The sequence below is a fragment of the Thermobia domestica genome, chromosome 1 (assembly GCF_964235325.1).
Source record: "Thermobia domestica chromosome 1, izTheDome1.hap1.1, whole genome shotgun sequence".
NCBI classification, from domain to species: Eukaryota; Metazoa; Arthropoda; class Insecta; order Zygentoma; family Lepismatidae; genus Thermobia; species Thermobia domestica.
In genome coordinates, this window is record NC_137454.1 from 385,953,822 (window position 1) to 385,977,103 (window position 23,282).

General features: G+C 35.3%; 1 protein-coding gene across 2 annotated transcripts in view; it reads right to left on the reverse strand.

Annotated features, from left to right (window-relative positions):
- The window catches only part of LOC145665008 (uncharacterized), a 106,918-nt gene extending 84,041 nt beyond the window's left edge, over positions 1-22,877 (reverse strand). Inside the window, exon 1 of one of the 2 annotated variants that reach the window (XM_081732198.1) lies at positions 22,201-22,877. The gene's annotated coding sequence lies outside the window, so the exon portion shown is untranslated. The remainder of the gene's footprint in view (positions 1-22,200) is intronic. The other variant, XM_081732208.1, reaches the window with a different exon arrangement.
- Positions 22,878-23,282: the final 405 nt, after the last annotated feature.

A 23,282-nucleotide genomic window follows, 5' to 3' on the forward strand; every position in this document is an offset into this window, starting at 1 on the left:
CATATGTATCTAATTACATACACACCTATAGAACGAACACAACAAACTTGGAATATCTACATTGTTTGCGTATGGAAAATAATCACGCTCTACTGTACAGGACAGCCGTGTGTATGGAATTCCATACACATGGCAATCAACGTATTAAGAAATGTATAATAATAAGAATTATAATAATAATAATAATAATAATAATAATTATTATTATTATTATTATTATTATTAATAATAATAATAATAATAATAATAATAATAATAATAATAATAATAATAATAATAATAATAATAATAATAATAATAATAATAATAATAATAATAATAATAAAGAGAAAACGATACGATCACTTACATAATTTATAAATATAAGTTAACATTTAATAAGCATATAACTGCAATGGAATTAAGTTGTTTCTCTCTCTCCCTGAACGCTACAGCCCTTATTGTTCTAAGGCGTAGAAGAGAACTTGTGGCACCCACGATTTGGGGCGGTGTGTGGTCACATTTTGGTATCCCTTTGTTGTTAGTTCTAGCTTTCTAGACGGATGCAGTTATTACCGGTAGAATATACAAGCAAATAGACTTTTGTATTACTATTAAAGTAAATTATTACACTCATTCCTTCAATGTGATACTTGTGGTTGCTTAACCGTATACAGACAGCTGATCCATGGAAAAATTGTTAATAATAATAATAATAATAATAATAATAATAATAATAATAATAATAATAATAATAATAACAGGAACTGGACAAATATTCTTGCAAATAATAGGAAAAAGTTTGCGTCACACTGTTCACTTTGCTGGACACACCAGTGTGGCGCGTTATACCGATTGTGGCACACTGGAATATAGGGTATGTTTTTTTTTTTTTTTTCCAACTATTCCAACTGCTTCAATTGAAATGGATCTATAATAATAAGAGAATGAATTTAGTCTTCTTACCCTTCAATTTAGAAATAAGGTTCGTGAGAATTTCATAAAAGAATAATATACTCAGAATTGTATATAGTAGATTGTTTTATTCGAAATTACATACTTCCTGCAACTGTTTTTTGATTGAAATGATTTGAAATGAAATTTTTAAGTTTTACGTCCCACGATTATGTCGGATAGGCTAAAGGAGACAGTGATGATAAGAAATGAATGAAATGGTGGAATGAAAAAAGTGGGATAAAACGGGAGAACCTCGAGAAAACCCACGCACACAGTGTTTGTCCAGCACAAGGTTCACTTGGCGCGAGCATAGATCGAACCAAGGACTCCATGCACCAAGGGTGAACGCTCTACCACTGAAACACCGTGGTCTCTGAAATTACTTATGGAACTACCGAGAACTATGCTGTAATATTTGAATGTGTTCCAAGTTTACAATAATTAGTTTAGTTAAATTCATTATTAACAATTAAATAATTGCATTCATTATTAACAGGTAAATGCTGCTGATGCAAAGACTTAAATCTAGCGATACCGCGAGCGTAGGTATTAAACAGAGGGATTTTAAAGAGCCCCCTCAGCTGGGGGCTCTGGGCTCCATTGGCTCCGCCCTTAATCCGTTAATTCCTATAGATTATAAATTAAAGGGGACGGGCCGGGTCCGTTCTAAAAATTCCGGCCCGTGCAGACCTCCAGCTCATGTGTATATGCTATCTAAAAATACAGTAGAGTTTCGCTTATCCGACATAAAACAGGCAGGCAGAACGCCGGATAATATGGATGAGTTAAGGAAAGACCTATAAAAAGTCAAACTATGATATAATTTTACACATTACGCATCTAATTATCATCTTTGCAAGAAACAAATATAATGCATTGACTCAGTAACGTATCCAGCGTGAGGTCCTGGAAGCTGTCCCTTACCAAACCTCAAGCACTTTTTAATAAACCTACTTTTTCCCTTTTGAGGGTTTTTTTTATGTCAGATTACTTTGAGTCAGTGTCCAAACTGTGGACAATGCGTTGTTGTTATAATTCTAATAAGTAACACTTCCCAAGTGTAACACTCCGATTTTAATAAAATTTGGCAGGTAGATACTATACATAAAATAAACAAATAAGTGCTTTTTTATTTTATTTGCTGAAAAACGGTTTTAGAGGGCAAAAGCCCTCACCCAAAATTTGAAAGTTGACGCTCGAAAGGCAAAAACAAGTGGACCAAAGTGAACGAAATTGTGAACAGATATTGCGGACATAAAATTAGGGAATACGTGTTTTGTATTTTCCTGGAAAAAACGGTTAGGTGGGGCACAGATCCCTCCAAACCTTTGATCATGAAATATCAAAAGTGCTAATAACAGTATGTCAGAAGTGCCTAAATTTACATGAAGAATTGGAACAAAACTTTGTGTTAGGACAATAAGCAAAAAATAAACAAATTCGGCTTTTTTATTTCCTGCGAAAAAAACGGTTTTAGAGGACAAAAAGTCCCCCCCCCCCCATGAATTTTGAAATTTGACGCAAGAAAGGCAAGAAAAAATGTACCGAACTGAATGAAATTGTTCAGAAATGTTGTAGAGGTAAGATGAGGAAATACGTGCTTCGTATTTTCCTGAAAAGAGAAAAAATCCCTTTGAGTGGACCGAGGCGTTGAGTGTCGGAAGGATTGGACCGAAGCGAATGAAATTGTCTGTAGATGTTGGATATGAAAAATAAAGCCTCTCGTGTTTCACAAGTGTCTCCATCAGATTTCTTCAAATTTGGCAGATCAACAACAAGCATAAACAGTATAGCGTATTTTGTAGTATTTCACGAGGCAACTTTAACCCTTACAATGTTTTTCCGCATAAACAAAAACACGTGCCGATTAATTTCCTGTTTGCTGTTGATGTGCCAAAATTGATAGGGACATCTTTAAAACACGAAAGTCCCTTATTTTACATACAGTCTATACAATATCTACACACAATTTCATTTGCTTCGGTCCACTCCTTCCTGCACTTTTACGGTAATATTAACTTTTTTTTGGAGGGGCTCTAGGCCCCAACACTGTTTTTTCATAGAAATTAAAATGCATTTCATTTATTGTTTTGCAAATTGTCCCCATACGAAGTTTCGTTGCAATTCTCCATACTCTTTAGGAACTTCTGACGTATACATACTTATTTGCACTTTTGATATTTCCTAATCAACAGCTTAGAAGGTCCGTGCCCCACTCCATCGCTTTTTTCCAGAAAATACGAAACACAATTACCTCAATTTACGTCTAGAATATCTGTGCACGATTTCAAAATTTTGGGTGGGGAATTCTGCCCCCTAAAACCAATTTTTCGCAGAAAATAAACCAGTTTTTTTTTTTTTTTTTTTTTTTTTGCGTATTGTCCCTATACAATGTGTCGTTCCAATTCTTCATGTCCTTTAAGCACTTCTGACATACTGTTATTAGCACTTTTGATATTTCACGATCAAAGTTTTGGAGGGGTCTGTGTCCCACAGAAACGTTTTTCTTTTTTTCAGGAAAATACGCAATCCATATTCCCTCATTTTTCGTCTACAATATCTGTGCACAATTTCATTCATTTCGGTTCACTTCTTCTTGCCTTTCGGGCGTCAACTTTCATCATTTTGGATGGGGGATTTTGTCCCCTAAAACAGGCATTTGTTTAGTTTTTGCGTATTGTCCATACACAAAGTGTCATCGGAATTCTTCGTCCTTTACACACATCAGACATATTGTTACTAGCACTTTTGATATTTCATGATCAAAGATTTGGAGGGGTCTGCGTCCCACCTAACCGTTTTCTCCAGGAAAATACAAAACACGCATTCCTTCATTTTACGTCTGCCATATCTGTGCACAATTTCGTACACTTTGGTCCACTTGTTTTTGTCTTTCGGGCGTCAACTTTCAAAATTTTGGATGAGTGCTTTTGCCCCCGTAAAACAGTTTTACCGCAGAAAATAAAAAACATGTATTCGTTTATTTTATGTGTAGTATCTGCCTGTCAAATTTTATCAAAATCGGAGTGTTACACTTGGGAAGTGTTACTTGTAAGAATATACCGTAATGCCATTGATACCAGGTGGAATTAAAGAACACTTTTAAATGGGATTACAATTTCGTTTCCGGTCTGTTTATAACATTACTGTATTAAAACGATACACTCATTGCAATTTGCTATTTTTGTTATGTGATATACGTAGCAGACAGTTTTCCTTACATGTCTCTAGAAAATATTTTTTGATTTCGTATGAGTTAGAATTAAGTTTGACCGGTTCATAAATGACAAGTAAGAAACGTTTAAGAGAAATACAGAACTGTTGCATTATTATTATTATTATTATTATTATTATTATTATTATTATTATTATTATTATTATTATTATTATTATTATTATTATTATTATTGATATTTTTGAAACATTAGAATTACGTGCTTACGAGGATTCGTGTTGGGTCCCCTCCGAAAAGAAAAGCTGGATATGTGTCTGCACTGAATGATAGACGTATGAGTCAAGGTATAGACGAGCGTGCTAGGCGATCGAGTCCGGAGCATCAAAAAAATGAAATGAAATGAAATCTTTGAGTTTTACGTCCCACGGTTATGCCGGTTAGGCTAAAGGAGACGGTGATGATGAGTAATGAATGAAAATGGTGGAATGAAGAAAGTGGGAGGAAACGGGAGAACCCCGAGAAAACCCACGCACACGGTGCTTGTCCACCACAAAGTTCACTTGGCGGGGGCCGGAGCATCAAAAACAGACTAAGACCACAACTTGCAATTCTTCTTGCCGATTGGGGAGCGCGGTGGCTCAGTGGTAGAGCGTTCACCTCCGGTGCGTGGGGTCTCTGGTTCGATCCCAGCTCGCGCCGTGTGGACTTTGTGGTGGACAAACACCGTGCTCGTGGGTTTTCTCGGGGCTCTCCCGTTTCCTCCCACTTTCTTCATTCCACCATTTCACTCATCTCTCATCATCACCGTCTCATTTAGCCTAACCGGCATAACCGTGGGACGTAAAACTTAAAGATTTCATTTCATTTCATTTTTCTTCTTGCCGATTGATGCTGCTTTTTACCTGTTATGATATGTCGGATAATAATGTGAAATAAACGAAGGTCAAGACCATGGCGTATTGGTGTTTCATGCACCTAAACCTGTCAAATATTTGTGCCTAAAACATCTTTCACTCACTAGCTAAATTTGAGGGTATGATCGCTCATCTTGCCTTATAAAGTATAGTCTTATAAAGAATATATATAGCATAATAAAAACCTTAAGACCAAATTCAATGATTTTCTATAGTTTTCTTTTTTAATAACGGGAAACTTGTTTATTTCATCACGATAAATCACGTTTGATACTAAGATGTCTCTTTCTGACTATATATATTTTTCTTACTTTATTGGAGACAATTTTTTTTTCAAGAAAAGAGGATGATAAAGGAAGCTATACAACACCATAAACTGAAAGCAATCGGTATTACTAATAGTACACTAATTCTAAATAAATACGTCATCAGAGGAAACAAAAAGTTATTTCCTAATTGTATTGTTTCAGTTTTATTAACATAAAAATTATACACTTTCTACAATGTTTTGTAAAGAAAAAAAATTGAACAGGACCGGATGGGATTCGATCTGGTGTCAAAACAGTATAAGAATTACTAGTCCGTCACTCTACCCACTTGACTACACAGATTTTCTTTTGTTGTCTAACATTTTCTTAAGAAATAAATACTCATGGCTATAGAGCATGTCACTTCCAAACTTAAGACAACAGGTTTTCTCTTTGTTTATATATTTCCGTAAACATCTTGATTACAGAAGCTAATTTATATTTGGCAGACAATTTACACCCTAGATTTAAGCCAATAAATGCAATATTTTACTCCAATTTCTCGTTCCTTGGTTCAGTTCTTCTCCTACCAATCTTGTTATTCCCTCTGCAATCGTGCTGTGCTACTCCAAAAATTCCCTCGAAAACATTATTGCCAGTATACACAAAACCGAACATAATTTTGTTTTTTGCTTATATTTTTATTATTTTATTATATTTTTTGGAAATATCTCCTTAGATGGATTGCTTTCTATTATCTCCACTTACTAATAACTAAATTTTACCCATAAACATATGGAAAATGAAATAATTGCGAAAAATCGTGAGTTACAGTATACGCGCAATTTTTTTTGCGCATGGGAGTACATGTGGGGGGAGGCATTATTGTCCAATTTTCAATTATTGCACCTTCAGACGCAACGTCCTGTTGGCTTAATTTTATCCACCCCAAATATAAATTATCTAATTAGCACAATGTTTTTAATTTTGATAAACGAGTATCACACCCTCCGCCGACCTCCCGGGGTGCGGAGAAATTCTGATAGCTTGTAGATCAAAGTAAGAAAAAAATCAGCACATAAATCTTGTACACAAATTTACACAAGATACAAGAAATATTTTGAAACGAGAAAATCTTTCCCATGATCGAGACGAGACGAGACTTCAACAAAATTACGAGAAAGAGACGAGAAAGCCTTCGTCTCATCTCGCATCGACACACTAGTTGCTAATGTTAAATTTCTACCACTTCCGGTTTTATATGAAACGATGCGGGTAAAGATGATGGGCCTTATGCAGAGTCGTTTTGACTTATGATTAGCGTCATAATAAAGGCCTGACTACCGCAGGAAACATATGTTAGTCGAACTATTTAGTATGGCACTAATCATGCGTCAGAACGACTGTGCATATGGCCCGATATCTCTACTTAAGGCGCTGAATAGATTCTAAACAAACGAAAGCTTGCCGCCATCTATTACCGTTTTTGTTCTATGGCGATTAACGTTGAAATAGTTAATTTCTTCTACTTTCGTTTTGAAGAAATGGTTAACTAATGAAGTGAAACCTATCTTTAGGACGATGAATTGATCCCAGAAAGCCGCTTCTTGACGTCTTGTAATTTTTTTTTTTTCTCTGATACCTGTCGATGGGAGGATGGACATCGCTGTTCTATAAGACTTCCGATACTTATGCGATACAGGGAAGTATACTGGTATTAACATATGCTCAAAATTTCTTTTTTTAAATGACAAAATTGTTTTTGAATGTTAAAAGGGTAGAATGGTCCGTAGAACATTTTGACTAATAAAAGTGACCCTACTTGACATAAAGAAAAGTTCGAGAAACACTGAGCTACATAATAACAAGAATTTTAGAAATAATAATAAAAAGAATACATCAAAAGATTGCGATGTTGGTCAATACTTAGTTTGTGGATCAAGGGCCACAAATGTTTTGAACGACTCTTAAATCGTTTTTTTTTTTTTTTTTTTTTTTTTTAACAGAATAACCACATCATACTGAATTAAGTGATACTTTGAACTTGGCTACACTAGGAATGCGCACGAGACAAGATTTGTGGCTGTCTCACCTCGAAAATGTGCTGTAAAAGTGATGTCTCGACTCGAAAAGTATATATTTCTCTATTGGAAGAACCGTGTCTCGACTCTAATTTTGTCAAGAAAATCCTGTCTCGACTCGTCTAGTGCGCATCCCTAGGCTACACTATATATAGTTCTCCAGATATATGGTGTAGAAGAAAATTTTTTATTGAAATATATTGGATTTTTTGGATCAGGGGGCACAAAATTTTTGAACGACCCCTAAATCGAGTTTTCGTATTTTTTACGGAATAAGCACATCATACTGACTGTGAATTAAGTGATAGTTTTGGTTTGGCTACACTATATGTAGTTCTCCAGATATAAGGCCTACAAGAAATTTTTTGACTAAAATATATTGGATCTTTTTGATTCAAAAAGACAAATGTTCTAATTTGTAATTTGACAATAAAAGACTTATAAAAATGGAAAAAAAAATCAATAAACAGGGATGAATGCGTTTTCACTTCTCCGACAAATTAATTTTTAATTAATCAGGAAAAATTGCTTTATCGTTATTATTAATTACATAGCTCGTGCTACGTCATCAGTCAATGAATTGATTGCAAAGTGAATGCACTGCCTCATCACCAGCTTATACGATGTCACGGATAATTTGTTCTTGTGAATCACAAGGAAGGAACAATAAGAAAAAAGGCAGCAGAGAACATCTTCAGACAGCGAGCGTTTCCTGTAAAGGTTGATGATCGAGTTTTAATTTTAATTAGTAGGGCTGTGGAATCTTTCTGACGGGATAATTACTTTCTCATTTCGCACGTATGGAAAGAATTTTGATCAATACTTAAGTTGGATGAACAGTTATTTATACAGAAAAGAAACGTATGGTCTGGATTGCAACTCATTTCCTAACTAGAATAAGCCACGACAACTAAACTGTGTTCCTCTTACTTGTAAGCACGAATAAACAATTTGTAGCCTTCCGCTATTCAACAACCTGATTGGGTAGCGACAGCGAATTACATTCCCACGCTTACAAAAGGAAGGACAAACTATACACTTGATTTCGATAAGTTTGCATATGAACTAGAGGGAGCCACTGGGGCAGCCACCTCCCTCTGAAACACAAGGGTATGAAGATCAGTTAGGGAACTTAAAATAGAGGACAAGAAAAAAACGAAATCTTTAAGTTTTACGTCCCACGCATATGCTGGCTAGGCTAAAGGAGACAGTGATGATGAGAAATGAATGCAATGGTGGAATGAATACATTGGGAAGAAACGGGAGAACCCCAAGAAAACCCACGCATACGATGTTTGTCCACCACAAAAGTTGCTATTGGACTGCCTATGAGCAGCTGGTTGGGACACGAAGCATCAAGAAATGGCTAACAACTACAACGATTAATAATAATAATAATAATAATAATAATAATAATAATAATAATAATAATAATAATAATAATAATAATAATAATAATAATAATAATAATAATAATAATGGCACATTTTAAGTAGAAATCTGAAGGAAATTATATTCTAATGAACGAATACATACAGTTCGCATCTCAATAAGTTTTTAAATGTAATTTTTTAGAAGTATGTAGTATGTGCACTAATAATATGCAGTCTTCGTTAGGAAAAGACAAACAATAATCTGTTAGTTCAGAGTGTATCTTGATGCATGTAACATTTAAAAAAATTGCAATTTTTTATATATATCATTGACAACAAACTACATACTTTTAGGGGCACAAAATTCACTTTTTTTTTTTTTTGGTTTTCTCAATAACTACACATTAAAATTTACCTTAAGAGGTCTGATCACAGGGAAATTAAAATACCGCTAATTTTACAGTAACGAAATGAAATGAAATTGTCTTTATTGAAGCGGGCGAGGTTCAGCCATGGCTGCTCTACCACCTAACCCTTGTCAAAAGAATACAATATTAAACATTACACATCAAAAGGAACAAAAATAAATAAATGAAATAAAATAAATACAAGTAAAAGAATAAATAAGAAAATAAACAAGTGACATGCAATAAAAAGTATCGATATTGTTGGATTTAGCTAAGTTGTTACATAAAACTGTACAAGTTGTAAGTGCCAGAGGCAAGTTGCTGGGATTTCATCAAATGTGATTTTAATGAATTTCGAAATGAATTAAATGACTTTATTTCCGTGAGAGCTTTTGGTATCGCATTCCATACTCTCGGACCTGCTCTAGAAAATGATCCTTGCACTATCTTCAGTTTAAGTCTTTGTACATTGAATTTCTCACTGTTACGCGTAACGTGAGAGTGAATTTATGACCGCTTTGTAAATTTACAATATAAATATTGTGGGGATTGAGTTTTAAGGACTTTATATATCAGATAACTATAGTCTAGGTATCTTCTTCTCGACATTGTTAAAATGTCGTTTCTATTTAGCACTGGTAGGATATGTTCCGATTTCTTTAAGTTAAAGGCAAACCTAATGCACGAGTTCTGTATTTTCTGTATAGTTTTAGAATTGTAAACAGAGAGAGATGGTCCATATACAGCGTCACAGTAGTCTAATAACGGTAAAACAAGAACTTGTATGAGATATAATTTCATAGACTGAGATAGAAAGTCTTTGGCTTTGTAAAGTCGACGTAATAAAGTAATAGCTTTATTACACTGAGTAGATATATGATTACTAGCAGCGTTCACCCCGCTTCGCTGCGGTCACCCCGGAACGCAATAAACTTTGTTACTTAGATAATTTTTACTTTTTCGCTTTCAAGTGATATGATAAAAACCATAGAAGATTGCAGTAAATCTTAACATTATATCGCCTGTCATTTATGTTAACCCGCCCCGCTTCGCTGCGGTCATCCCGGTGCTGGCATATTGTAAAAGTGTCTGTAAAAATAAGCAAATCAATTAAAAAATTTTAAACAGAAGATTCAAGCTATTTTCCGCTGTATATCGCCTGTCATTTATGTTAACCCGCCGAGTGACACGGTCATGCGGGTTGCATATAAATACGTTTATTTTTACCTATGATGAACTAACAAAGGATTTGTGGACACCTGAATGGTCAATTATCTCAAGACACTGGTAATTAAAAATTAAAGTGATATGATAAAAACCATCTAGGGTCCAAATCCTAATAACCCCCCAAAAATGAAAGAAATTGGTTCAGCCGTATTAGCGTGATGAGCGGACAAAGAATTGTACGTTCTCTTTTATATATATAGATTATAGTTTAGTTCCTTATCCAATATGAGTCCTAAGCTTTTCACATGAGTAGAGTAAGAAATATAAGTGTCCATAATTTTTATTTTTAGATCCGCTGCATTGATTTTACTCAACTGTTGTGAGGTTCCTATAATCGTAAATGTACACTTACTGGGGTTGATGACAAGACCGTTATCGGTACACCATTCAGATACAGATGTCAAATCTCTATTAACAAGTTCTACAGTTTGTTCAATATTTTGTGGTGATGACATGATGCAAAGTTGTGTCATCCGCGTAGCAATGCACAGTAGAGTATTTAATAGAATCTATGAGGTCAGCAATGTAAATAGAAAATAAAAGGGGACCCAAGATTGATCCTCGAGGTACTCCTTTGTTTATAACGAGTGCCGAAGATAAGGGATTTTGAGCTGTCCTAAGATATACTTGTTGCTTCCTGCCTAGTAAGTAGCTTTCAATCCAGTTTATGACGGTATCAGAAAATTTATAATACCTTAGTTTAGCCAACAACAGGTTATGATTAATGTGATATCTTCAAATAGATGAAAGATAATCGAAATGCGGAACAAGACCGCTGTAGATAATATTATTTTGCATGAGGTACCGTTATCACGAGTCACCTAGAAGCTTTCCTTTTGCAGCCATTTAGAAACGCGAAAATAAATGCCGATTTTCAAAATGGCTCGAAATCGAAAGCAGATAAGTGAGTCGTAATAACGGTTTCTCATGTAAAATAATATTGTCTAGGGCGCTCTTGTTCCACATTTCGATTATCTTTTACCTATTTGAAGATATCACATAATTACTGTAAAATTAGCGGTATTTTAATTTCGCAGTGATGGGGCCTCTCAATGTATGTTATTTTATTTATCTGAATGTAATATATCGAATGACATATACAGGGTGGCCCAAAAGTAGGTATACACCCCTGCATTGATCTAGCATAACATTCTAGTTTATGGGTTTATTTGCTTCGGTTGTTCCGAGCTTTAAAAAGACATTAAGAACAAATAATAAAGAAACTAAGTCTAATGAAAGAGTGAGGCGGGGGCGGAGGGGGGGGGCTGAAGTTTGTTTCACATATTTTCCGAGGGCACTTAAAATAACAAGGCTCTAGAGGATATGGTGACAGGAAAAAGAGGAAGTGGACGAAGAAAACTGCAATTAATGAACGATTTCAAAACAGAAAAATCGTACGTGAAAACGATGTTAGCGGAAGACCGTGGGGCATGGAAGCTTCTCAATTACACCAAGTGACTTGCCAATAATGACAGAATACCTATGATGATGATGATGATTGTTCAACTCTATCAAATCTGTCGGTTGGTATTTCCTCTTGTTTGGATATTATTATTATTATTATTATTATTATTATTATTATTATTATTATTATTATTATTATTATTATTATTATTATTTTCCTTGAACGCTAAAATTACTGTAGAATTGTAATCTGACGAAATCTAAAACAAAATTCATTAAGTAAAGAAAAATATATCCTATAAGCAAACTACATACATCGTTATTTCGGTGCATGTGGTAATATTAGTGATATGCAACGTACTACTAACTAGTTAACGTAATTGCTTAAAGTTGTTGATGTGAAAGAGATGTTGCGTGGTTGCCAGATAATCCTCTGTAGGTGGACACAGCGAATTGGACACCAACTCATTTGTAGCTTTGCCAAGTACAAAAAGTTTCAAAGCAAAAAGCAACTCTTGTGCCATCGTCATGTCGGCGGAACTAAACTGCAAGACCTAACAACGCTACAGCAATATACACGCCTACAGACTACAGCAATATGTAATCATCTCCTACGAATAGGAAGGGAGAAAATGTAAATTAAAACTTTTGGGAAAAAGGGGAGGACACCAACAGCCTGCATAAAGAGCAGGCAGCAGCCATCTTTTTCTTGAGTAACGGTAAATAATGCATTGAACAATCTCACATGATAAATTAGAAACGTAGACATAAATTAATACGGGTTAACTCAGTACAGTCTATTTCATACAACAAATATTTATGTCCTATTTTTTATTTACATGAAATTATAATAAATATTGCCAAACCAGCTTGATGTACTAATGGATAATTTCTATACTGGTGTTACAATCTATATACACATATAAAGTAAAATTTAAGAATATTTTTTCAAAAATGATCTCTTAAAAAAAGTAACAAACAAAATAATACAAATAGTACCAGAAAAGTAAAATATAATATTCTTTTGAAGAAAATTACGTCAAAAAATCTATGCATTACTAGAAATAAAAGCACGGGTAGCGCTCAATTTTTCAAGTGATTCTACAGAGTAGCCCACGGAAAACCCACCCGCTTCTCATGAGGTTGAATGACTGGTTTTTGTAAAAAGAAGTAAATATTATCTGAAGGTACACAAAAAATACACACTAACTAACTAACTAACTAACTCTATGGCGTATGAAACCCAGAAGTTCAATGCCGCGTTCACAAAAGCTTATGATTGACTTCTATCCTTAGCCAACTGGATCCACTTTTCACTTTGTACTCTTATTTCTGCGAGATCTATCTTAATATTGTCCTCCCATCTGCGCCTAGGTCTTCCTTATGATCGTTTTCCGATTGGTCTTAAAGTTAAGACATTGAAAAGGTTTCTATTTTCTTCAATCCTGGCTACATGATCTGCGCACCTGAGCCTCCTAGACTTGGTAACCCTAACAATGTTTGGTAAGCCGTATAAATTATGTAGTTACTCGTTATGAAGTTTCCGCCATTCCCCATTCCTGTTCCTCTTGGGTCCGAATATTCGTCTCAGGATCTTGTTCTCAAATACTTTCAGTCTATGTTCTTCACTCAGAGTCAGCGACCATGTTTCGCAACCATACAGAGTTGAGTTGATTTTGAGTTTAACGTCCCTTTCAGCAGCGAGGCTATATGAGACGGGATCTACTGATTAATGTGGAATCCGAACCACATGAACTCTCGTCGGGAAATCGAACCCAGGTCTCCCACGCCAAAGGCGCGTACGCTAACCGCTTAACCACGGAGGAGCTCGCAACCACACAAAGCAACAGGCATGATTATCATTTTATATATTGTAAGCTTCAAATTCCTCGACAGCATTCGCGACAAGAGATTTTGAACTGAATAATAACTGAAATTCCCTGCTTTTAGCCAGCATTTAACTTCTTCGTGAATATGGTTTTCGTCTGTTAATATTGATCCTAGATATTTGAAAGTATCCACTTTATCGAAAGTATTATTTGATATTTTAGCATATCGTGAACACCCATTATATGAGAGCGGCCCGAATGCTCTTCTTTTAAGTCATGCAGCACAAATAGAATTATTTTTAAAAGTAATTTTCTTGAAAATAGAATTATTTTTTTAAAATTTTAGTACAATTTGATTTTTTAATTTTTAGTCATCTCATACTTAAATACATTTTATTTGTTTCCTTTCCTACGTATATTTGTGGTGGACAACATTATGTCCGTAAGCTTTCTCGAGGTTCTCCCGTTTTCCTCCCACATTCTCATTCCATTATCATTCACTTGCCTTATTCATCCGTCTCCCTTAGCCTAAAGGACATAAACGTGGGATGTACCTGTAAAACTGAAAGATTTCATTTTTTTTCTTTTCCCACAATAGTTGAAGAGATTCAGTGTCTTTTGACATTACAGTCTACCTGAGGAAGGAAACTCAAAAATTACTCTTAGTTAAGAAATACATATATAGCATATAGGGATGTGAAAGTAACACTGGAATACTGTATTGTTATCTGACTTAAGTTTGCGTGCAAAATTCCTTCCTTGTATAACATCGTGAAATGAGTTAAACTAACGTTGCAAGATTTGAGAAGACTGTTAAATCATTTTGAAAATAAAGAAAGGAGTTTTAAAAATGCTCTCTTTAAAAAGTAAAACAAATGATACTAAAAAGTAATTTTAAAAATCTGATTTCAAGAAAACTACTTTTTTTAAAAAAAAAAAAAAAAACATGTTTATGGGCGATTAAGAGGAAAAGCATAGGATGTGCTCTCATATACAAAGTGTTTCAAAATAACACCGACAACGTTCGGGAGGTGATTCCTGACATGAAGATAAGACAAAAAATATAGAGCAACCTGGGTGCACAAATGTTTCTTATCAGAGTTATAGGTTGCCGAAAACATGAAAAAATCAAATTTGAAGATCCATAGCTCCAAAGCTATTGGACCTACCGTAGCCGGATTAAGACTTCACTTATGAACTAGTATGTGCTCTATCCAAATATCCAAGTTTCAGAATACTGCGGTACTTGCGCAACAATTTTTATAGAGTAGTTGGTGAATACTTCAAATTAGACCCCCGTAGCCAAACTATCTCTATAAAATTTGTTGCGTGAATATCTTAGGAGTCTGAAATATGTATTTTTGAATAGAGCACAAATTAGTTCCTAAGTGAAGTCTTGTCCCGACTACGATAGGGCTCATAGTTTTGGAGCTATGGACCTTCAAAGTTCATTTTTTTCTTGTTTTCGGCAGCTTATAACTCTGAAAGGAAGCATTTTGTGCACTCAGGTTACTCTATACTTTTTGTCTTATCTTGGTGTCAGGAATCACCTCCCAAAGTTGTCGGTGTAGTTTGAAACACCCTGTATAATCAATTTATAATAGTTGTCTTTTTTTTTCTTTTTACACATGCTCATAAATTTTCCGTCCGTTTCTCGGAGTTCTATAGTTTTCTCCCACAGATTATTCCACGGTCACTTGATTCCATTAACATAATATCATTTTTAGTCTAAAGAGCATAAGCGTACGATATGAAACTAGTTTAAAATTATTATTTTTCCAATCCGTAGTAGTCATTATGACATCTTCTCGAGCGTCGAGACTAAGATTCAATATGCCTTTTCTTCAAATGCACTTGCGTTTAAAGACTTTCTGTATACCTACATATTTTGACATTTTCTTCAGTAATATCTTGTTTGTTAAAGAAATTACGCGATTTCCTTTTTTTTTTTTTTTTAAAGAAAGAACAAGCTTTCTCAATGCTGATCACGAAATTTTAGTGAAATGAGAAATTCAAACCACTTTCCAGCTAAAACAAAGTGACTAATTTATACATAAACAATATTGTTAATGAAAACGGTACCCTGAGAGGGTACTTAATTGCAGATCAAAATCACTAAGAAAGATTAAAAATATATATTGTTTTTTGTTCAGACGTGTTAGGAAAACTTAGGAGGTCCGTTATCTTTCTTAGGAACCGCTGAAGGATACAGAACAAATAATGAATAAAGGACATATGTACGTCATGTTTTAAAATAAATTAACAGATGCTCATTCTTTGCTTGGAAAGAATAAGGTTTATGAAAAAACAAATTAAAAGAAAAAAAAGTAGGCTGTGTGGAGTCTGCAACCATTAATTACAACTATGTCGTGAGGGTTATCTAACGTTCAGGAGTTCACGTATTTCAGTATTCTATCCAATGGACATTATGATGATTAATTGTATGTCTATTTGTGGATAACTGGTTATCGAAGGTGAATAATAAAAATCCAGCTGTATCCAAGCGCTGTGTTCAAAAATTCATTTCAAGTGATTCAGCTGTTTTGTCATGAAAAGTCGACATACAATGTTGATTTGATATTTATATATCATTAGAATGTCCTGTTTATACACTTAGGGATATTGAAATAGTTGAATGTTTGCATGGTGCTTTTCTTTGCTTATTACCTTGTAACTATCCACTTTGCTAGTATTGTATGACTAAGAAATTTCTATATGTAGAAAGTGAACTGAAAATGACATATTTTAGTTTTACGTCTAAAGTTCATGCAGTGTAGACTAAAAGAGGCGGTGACGAGGGGCTGAGAATGAATGAGTGGTAAAACACAGAAAGTGGGAGAAAACGGGAGAATTCCAAGAAAACTCACGTATTTGCCGATCACAAACCCACTCGGAGTAAAATGGGATCAAACCAGGAACGCCATGCCCCAGAGGCGAACGCTGTACCACGGCGCTACCGCGGCCCCACTATATAGCAACTGTTGCACATATTCTATAAGTGTTGTTTCTGTTAATTATTTGGCTATTTAAGTATATCGCTCTTATTTAAGTATCGATGTTCCTTTTTTATGTTGCTGAAAGTCATTCTAAAGAACTAAAACTTCTACATTTTGCATTTTCAAGATAATTTTAAAGAAAAAAGCGAAATTAAAATTTACAGACTATGATTTTCAGATTAACTTTATAAGAATTTTGTGCCATCAAAGTGCTTGTAAATCATGTCATTTCTTTTCAAATCACAGAGTAATAGTAACTCCTGTCTGTAAATTTCTAGAAAGTACAAAATATTACTGAGTATGCTAATCAATGTTAGGGATGCGCACGAGACAAGATTTGAGACTGTCTCGACTCGAAAATGTGCCGTAAAAGTTATGTCTCGACTCGAAAAATATATATTTTTCTATTGGAAGAGCTGTGTCTCGACTCGAATTTTGTCAGAAAAATTCTGTCTCGACTCGACTCGAACGCATCTCTAATCAATGTTCTTGAGATGGTTCATTCTTTATCATATAAGTCCCTGTCTTCACGATTGATGACTATTGTTTGACAACATGGAGGACGCATCCATAACACAAAGTGTTTCACTAAGTAATATTTTATAAATAGTAAATAATTTCGGTGTTCTTTTTTTTATTTTAGTATTCTTTCTTAATTTCATATATATTTCAAGAAAAGGTAAAAGAATGCATGAGCCTAATCTTAAGTAGCCCACAGTTTCAACGTCACAGAAACAAAAGCGTGTCTTTGTATTCTATCCTGTGTGAGTCCTGTCATGTAATGAAATTTTTCAGTTTAACGTCCCACGCTTATTCCCTTTAGGCTAAGGGAGACGGATGATAAAGGTAAGTGAATGATGTTGGAAGAATTGGTGGAATGAAATGTGGAAGGAAACGGGAGTGCCCAAGTAAACCCACGGACACAATATTGTCCACCACAAACTTATTTGGTTGGGGATTGAACCAAGGGCCCCACGCATCACAGGTTAGCATTCTATCACTCAGCCACAGTGCTCCCCTAAAGCAATGGTATGTTTTATATATAATTATAATTATTAATAATGTTATGTATATTTTTATATGTATTATGCAATGACGTTTATTTCAAGCTGATATTGTAAAGCTTATTGTAAAAGGAACAACAATCTGTTCTAGATGACAAATAAATAAATAAATCTCAATTATGATTTATAACTTTACAAATTTTTCTCTCTCTCGCAAAGTACATACTCTTTACGTTTTAGACTGCCATATTGCAGTTTACATTGTCATAAATTTTATGTAATCTAGTTTTCATTCCAAAACCTATTCCTCTGAGTAACTAACTCGAAAGCCGTAGACACAATCGAGAACTGGAAACGACTCGAGATCTAGCTGTTTGGACAATATCTTATCTCACTATTTGCAACAAACTATAATGTCCAAGGTAAACGATTGCAGAAATCTAAACGTGATTGCTCCTAAATAATAGTGTATAAATCATTTGAAGCGATAAGTGTTTAATTTATTATTCACGAATTATTCATGAGCAATATCTGAAGGTAAATGATTTATGCTTCCTTTAAGGCAGTTGTAGTTGTTCTTAACGCAAACCCTATGATTCCTTCTGCTAACACAACCTTGACCACAATACAATGCAAATGTATATGTGCTTTTTTGTTTTTATGATGTAAGTATTTAAGTGATACAAAACGGACGATAAGAGAATAACACAGTCAGTAGGCCTCAACAATGGGAAAAGTAGGCTAACCAACTGTCAACGTTGGCCTTTAGGCACTTTGTCGAGCATTTGACAACCAACTCAACTGCCGACGTAAGGAGTCATTCCGTATTGGTTTACGCAAAATTTTCGGATTGCAATAGAATGCAGAAAATACAATAAGCATATAATAACTACAATAAGCAACTATAACTGCTATGTTCATTATTCCAAATTTTGCCTTGCGTTGACTCAAACAAGCACAGAATGAAACCCTTGGTTTCTACCAAATAAATAAATAAATAAATAAATAAATTGGAATTGACAGGAGGATACGAAATCTTGGAGGTAGAGTTACTCCCACTTAATATTTTTGGAAGAAAATCTCAAGACTAATAACTTACTGCGAGGGAAGCACTGATGGAATAGGTCATTAAGGTCACAACTTAAGGTCTGGGTCGCCTGGGTCTGAGTATCGCTTCTGAGACCTAGTCTGACCTGCTGACCCAGGCGAACTCAATGACTCAGTCTGACTCGGCGACTTAGAAGCAGCAGAAATATCAGCTCTGCAACATTACCGTAGAATCTTATAGTTAATTAATAACTTTTCATACTTCGAGCTCGACAATTCATCAGTTCGGTTGACCGTGTGGCATTCCTTAATCAAGATAACAATGTTTTGAATATTTCAAATATAATTTCACGTTTATTCGTCTTCGCATAAGTGGTTTTTGAACATAACCTTTTGAAAGTTACTTTTTAAGTCTATACTTCAAACTAGATACAAGTTTGAGAAAACCGGTCATAAATGGGCTGGTAAGAAGTGTAAACCGGTCACCGGCTTTAATCAAAATAACAGCAATATTTCCGGCCAGGCCGGTGAAAAACCGGAGAGTGGCAACCTTAGGGCACATCAACAACTTAGGATTACATCATGAGCCCTTGGAAGATGAGTACCACAACTTTATATATATATTCCTGTTTACCAATGAACAATATATAGTAAATAAAAAAGTTTTTGAGGAGTAAAGTTAATCCTATTCTAATCTTAAAAATAAATAATTCAAAGATCATTTATGTAGCCTAAATATTTGACTAATTTATAATAAAGATCAGTCGAGAATAATTCTGAAAGATGGTGGACCAGTACTTTATCCTAACATTAGTGATCGAAGTGAGACAGTGTGCGGTGGTATGCCATACGGTCTCTGGTTTTTCAGTGATGAAGGCATATCGTCCCTGATTTTTTAATGATTAAAAGATACCGTCAATGGAAAGTAGATGATAAACACCTTTAATAAATCAATTTTTATAGACAGTAATTAATGAATAGCTTCGCATGTAAAAGAATTTATTTTTTATGTGTAAGTAATTTCTAAGTTGACAACATCGAAATTTTTATTATCTTTTTCCTACTTTTTGTTTCTAAAATGGGGCGTCTTAAAAGAAGTTCACGTAATTTATATTTTGATGTCCATATTGAATTGTTTCTCTTTTTATGAATGTGTGTGTGTGTCTTCTTACTTTAATGCATATAAATGTCGTGTTTTGAGCATGGGCGGATTTAGGGTCTGTCTGCTGTGGGGGCGGAACTTCTGGGGGTTTGGCATAACCCACAGTAAAGTGGGGAGACCAGAAGTTTTCCCGCGGGAAATTGTTAATATCCTCATCTGGTTTTTCAGCATTTTCGTGTATACTTCTCTATAACATAACATAAAGGGATATATATATATATATATATATATATATTTTTTTTTTGAAAGTTGTTAGCGAAGGATCAAAGTCTCTGCATATCCCCCCCTCGTTACTAGAGAGAAGTTCACCAATGGTTTTCAGTCATCATATAAATTGAAATGCAATGTTTTAGGCAACATACCCTCACTATATTTCAACAGTTAGATAGCCGATATGCCGAGACAAAATCGTAATTAAACATACCGCCTCTGCTTTTTTTTTCCTACTTCGAACACTGCCTAACATGAATGATTACTGATTATAATAAACAAACATAGATACGCAAAACCATAATTCACTGTTTCGCTTTATAGTTTCAACAGCAAAGCAGAGTCCCTTTTGTCATCTTGTTTGAACATGTCTCAATACTTGCTTACTGCATTCAGCATCGTTAATAAAACATCAATCTCCCACCCACTTATTATGTAATGCTTAATTTCTAGCCTAAAAGAAAAGTAAACTGATCTTCTGAAAATAGAAGCGATATTTATTCAGATGTCATTTTACTTTTATTTTTCAATTTCTAGCACAGTATGACAATGTTTGGAAATTTACTTTTATACGAATTTCGTTCCTTTCATTTCAAGGGTCACCCAGGAGACGAGATGAAACATAATTTCCTCCACGACACCGTTTCGAGACAAGACACCATTTATTCTTGTTTCGTCGGTAACCCTCTTCAATTCATTCTCCACAAACGAGCGTTTGCCTGGTGGGACTGAGGAAAAGCTCTGAATAAACTCAGTCATAATGACTTGCCAAAAGGTTCGAACCCAGAAACTTCCGATTGCAAATCAAGAACGCTAACCATCAGCTGCCATCACTAGATCTTTATCATTCCTCTACTCTAATTAACAACCGCGTGTAGCTGAAGAAGCTACAAAGAAAGGTTAAAGGTTTTAGAAATGTGGCGGTGGAGAAGAATGGAAGAAGTTAGCAGGGTCGAACGGGAATTCAATCAAGAAGCGTTAGGTGTAACACAGACGAAAGAACGATATTGTAGTTAATTATAAAAGGAAGAGAAAGTGACTACCCAAGATTGGACTACAGAACATTATTATATGGGACGTTAAACTAAATAATTCATTTCACTCATAAACACCGACTTGGAAAAGCACACTACTTTTTGCCGGCCCCCAAGGTATAAAGACAGGAGTATCGACCACCCAATGATATTACTGAAAGCAGTGATGATTTCAGATTTCCCGGTAGGGGGGGGGGGGGCTTCAATACACGACGGAAAATGTTTCCGGACGGAATTTCTCCCGGACTATGCCTGAAATGATCACTTCAATTAATTTCAGGAATATATTTCTCTATTGTATAAAAATCATCAATATGATCTCTGAAGATTTACTACGTTAGAAAGATGCCTCTCAAGTCGAGTTCGTTAGTACGAATGGATTAATTCAAAGTAAGATGCAGCAGGTCTGCGTACCGTGATTGGTCAAGCTTTAAATTAAACCAGTAATTACTATTTCATGACCACAATTGAAACCATTTGATGTATGCTAAAGATCATTAATATTTTAAGCAATTAAGACAAATATTATTAACATATTTTGTTCACTATCATCCACCACACGTATGCAAATATACTTCAAAGAAGTCTGAACATATGGTTTAATTTTTCCCCTTCATTTGGAATCAAATGCATATAAGATGATAATATATAAAAAAAAATTAAATTAAATTAAATTAGTTCTTAACGATTATGCCGCTTGGGCTACATGAATACAAAATATCGGTGGAATGGCAATGTAAGAGGAGAAACCTTTAGAAAACTCAAAGACACTCTGTTGTCCACTACAAACTTACATGAACTGGGATCAAACCAGAAACCCCCTCGAATTAGGTACCAGTAAACGACCGTGTCCCCCTAATCAGAGGCGTCATTTCAAGTTTTGCTTGAGAGGAAGGGACAATACAAGTACAAATTATATTTTCATTAGCGAAAATTACTATGCTATTAATTTCCTTCTGCTCTCTAATGACGCCCCTGCCCCTAAGAACAATAAAAAAAAATCGAAAAAGGAAAAGTGGCCTACTTTTAAATAAATAGTAAAATGATCCTCTACCATCAGGTAAAATAACTAATTATTATTACTATTACAAGCGTAGTTGTTAGAAATGCAAATGAATGTAGCTTCATATATATATATTGAAAGAAATCTTACCTTGTTGCCAGAAGGGTGTGTTGTAACGAACTGTCTGAGCGAACGGTTCTTTTACTGCCGTTCGGACGTAACCTTTGGTGACAATAAACGAAAACTACGACACATTAACCATTAACATTAATTAAGAGAGAGAGAAACACTCGTTCACTCGAAGCACAAAAAAGCACACCACAACAGAGCCGACTGTCAGCGAGGACCGTGCGTCTGCTACGATCAGTTGAAGACGTTTCTCTGCTGCCTTGAGAGAGAAACAAGAGATGTAGGCCGATCTACTCTTACATAACAAAGTCCTCCGCCCGCCCCTTTCGCGGTTATTTAGCCATCATCAAACCTGGAGCAGGCCCTTTCGTTTCTTGCAGTTTGGCAGTTGCAAAGTAGTCACTTTCTCACCTCACACGAGCGCCCCGTAGTGCTCAAAAGTCACCGGAACACGTGGGACTCTCGACAGAGAGCAACAAGATCTCAGGTGTTCCCGTCTTCCGCCCCCTCCACACCGGGGAGAAAACACCTGCGAAAGAGTTTCCTCGATACGCGCACCCTCGTGCGTCTTCCGAAGTCGTTTCCTCCCTCCCGCGGGCCCCGCGACAGGAAATCTTCCCGTGTGACGTATTTACTCCCAACAAATTTGGCGAGAGGCACGATTTTCGCTCCCAAAATAACCAACTGGTTGAGCCCACTTCTCAGTTTCTGTCTCTCTCTTTCTCAGAACCTGCAACCGGAGGAGCACATTCTTCCGCCCCCACGCGCCAAGCATCCGTCCTCTCCACCCTTTGATGCTTTCGACTCGGTCGGTGGTGAAACGGGAATCTATCTTAATCATTCCCCTGTTGTTTGGTCGGAGGGAATTTTAGTTATGTCACTCGTAATATTTATTGTTTACAATGGCCATACCAAATAAGCAGAAACAAATGGGAAAGAACACCCTCTTCGATTAAGGCAGCATTCCTCACTCCACCTTCACATACCATAAATATTTACTGTTAACACCAAGAAGGCTTTGCATTATTTATGTATTTTAGTCTTCAGGTTATTTGAATGCTTCCACCCTTTATCTCAAACGTTAGGAAGGAAATTTGTACTCA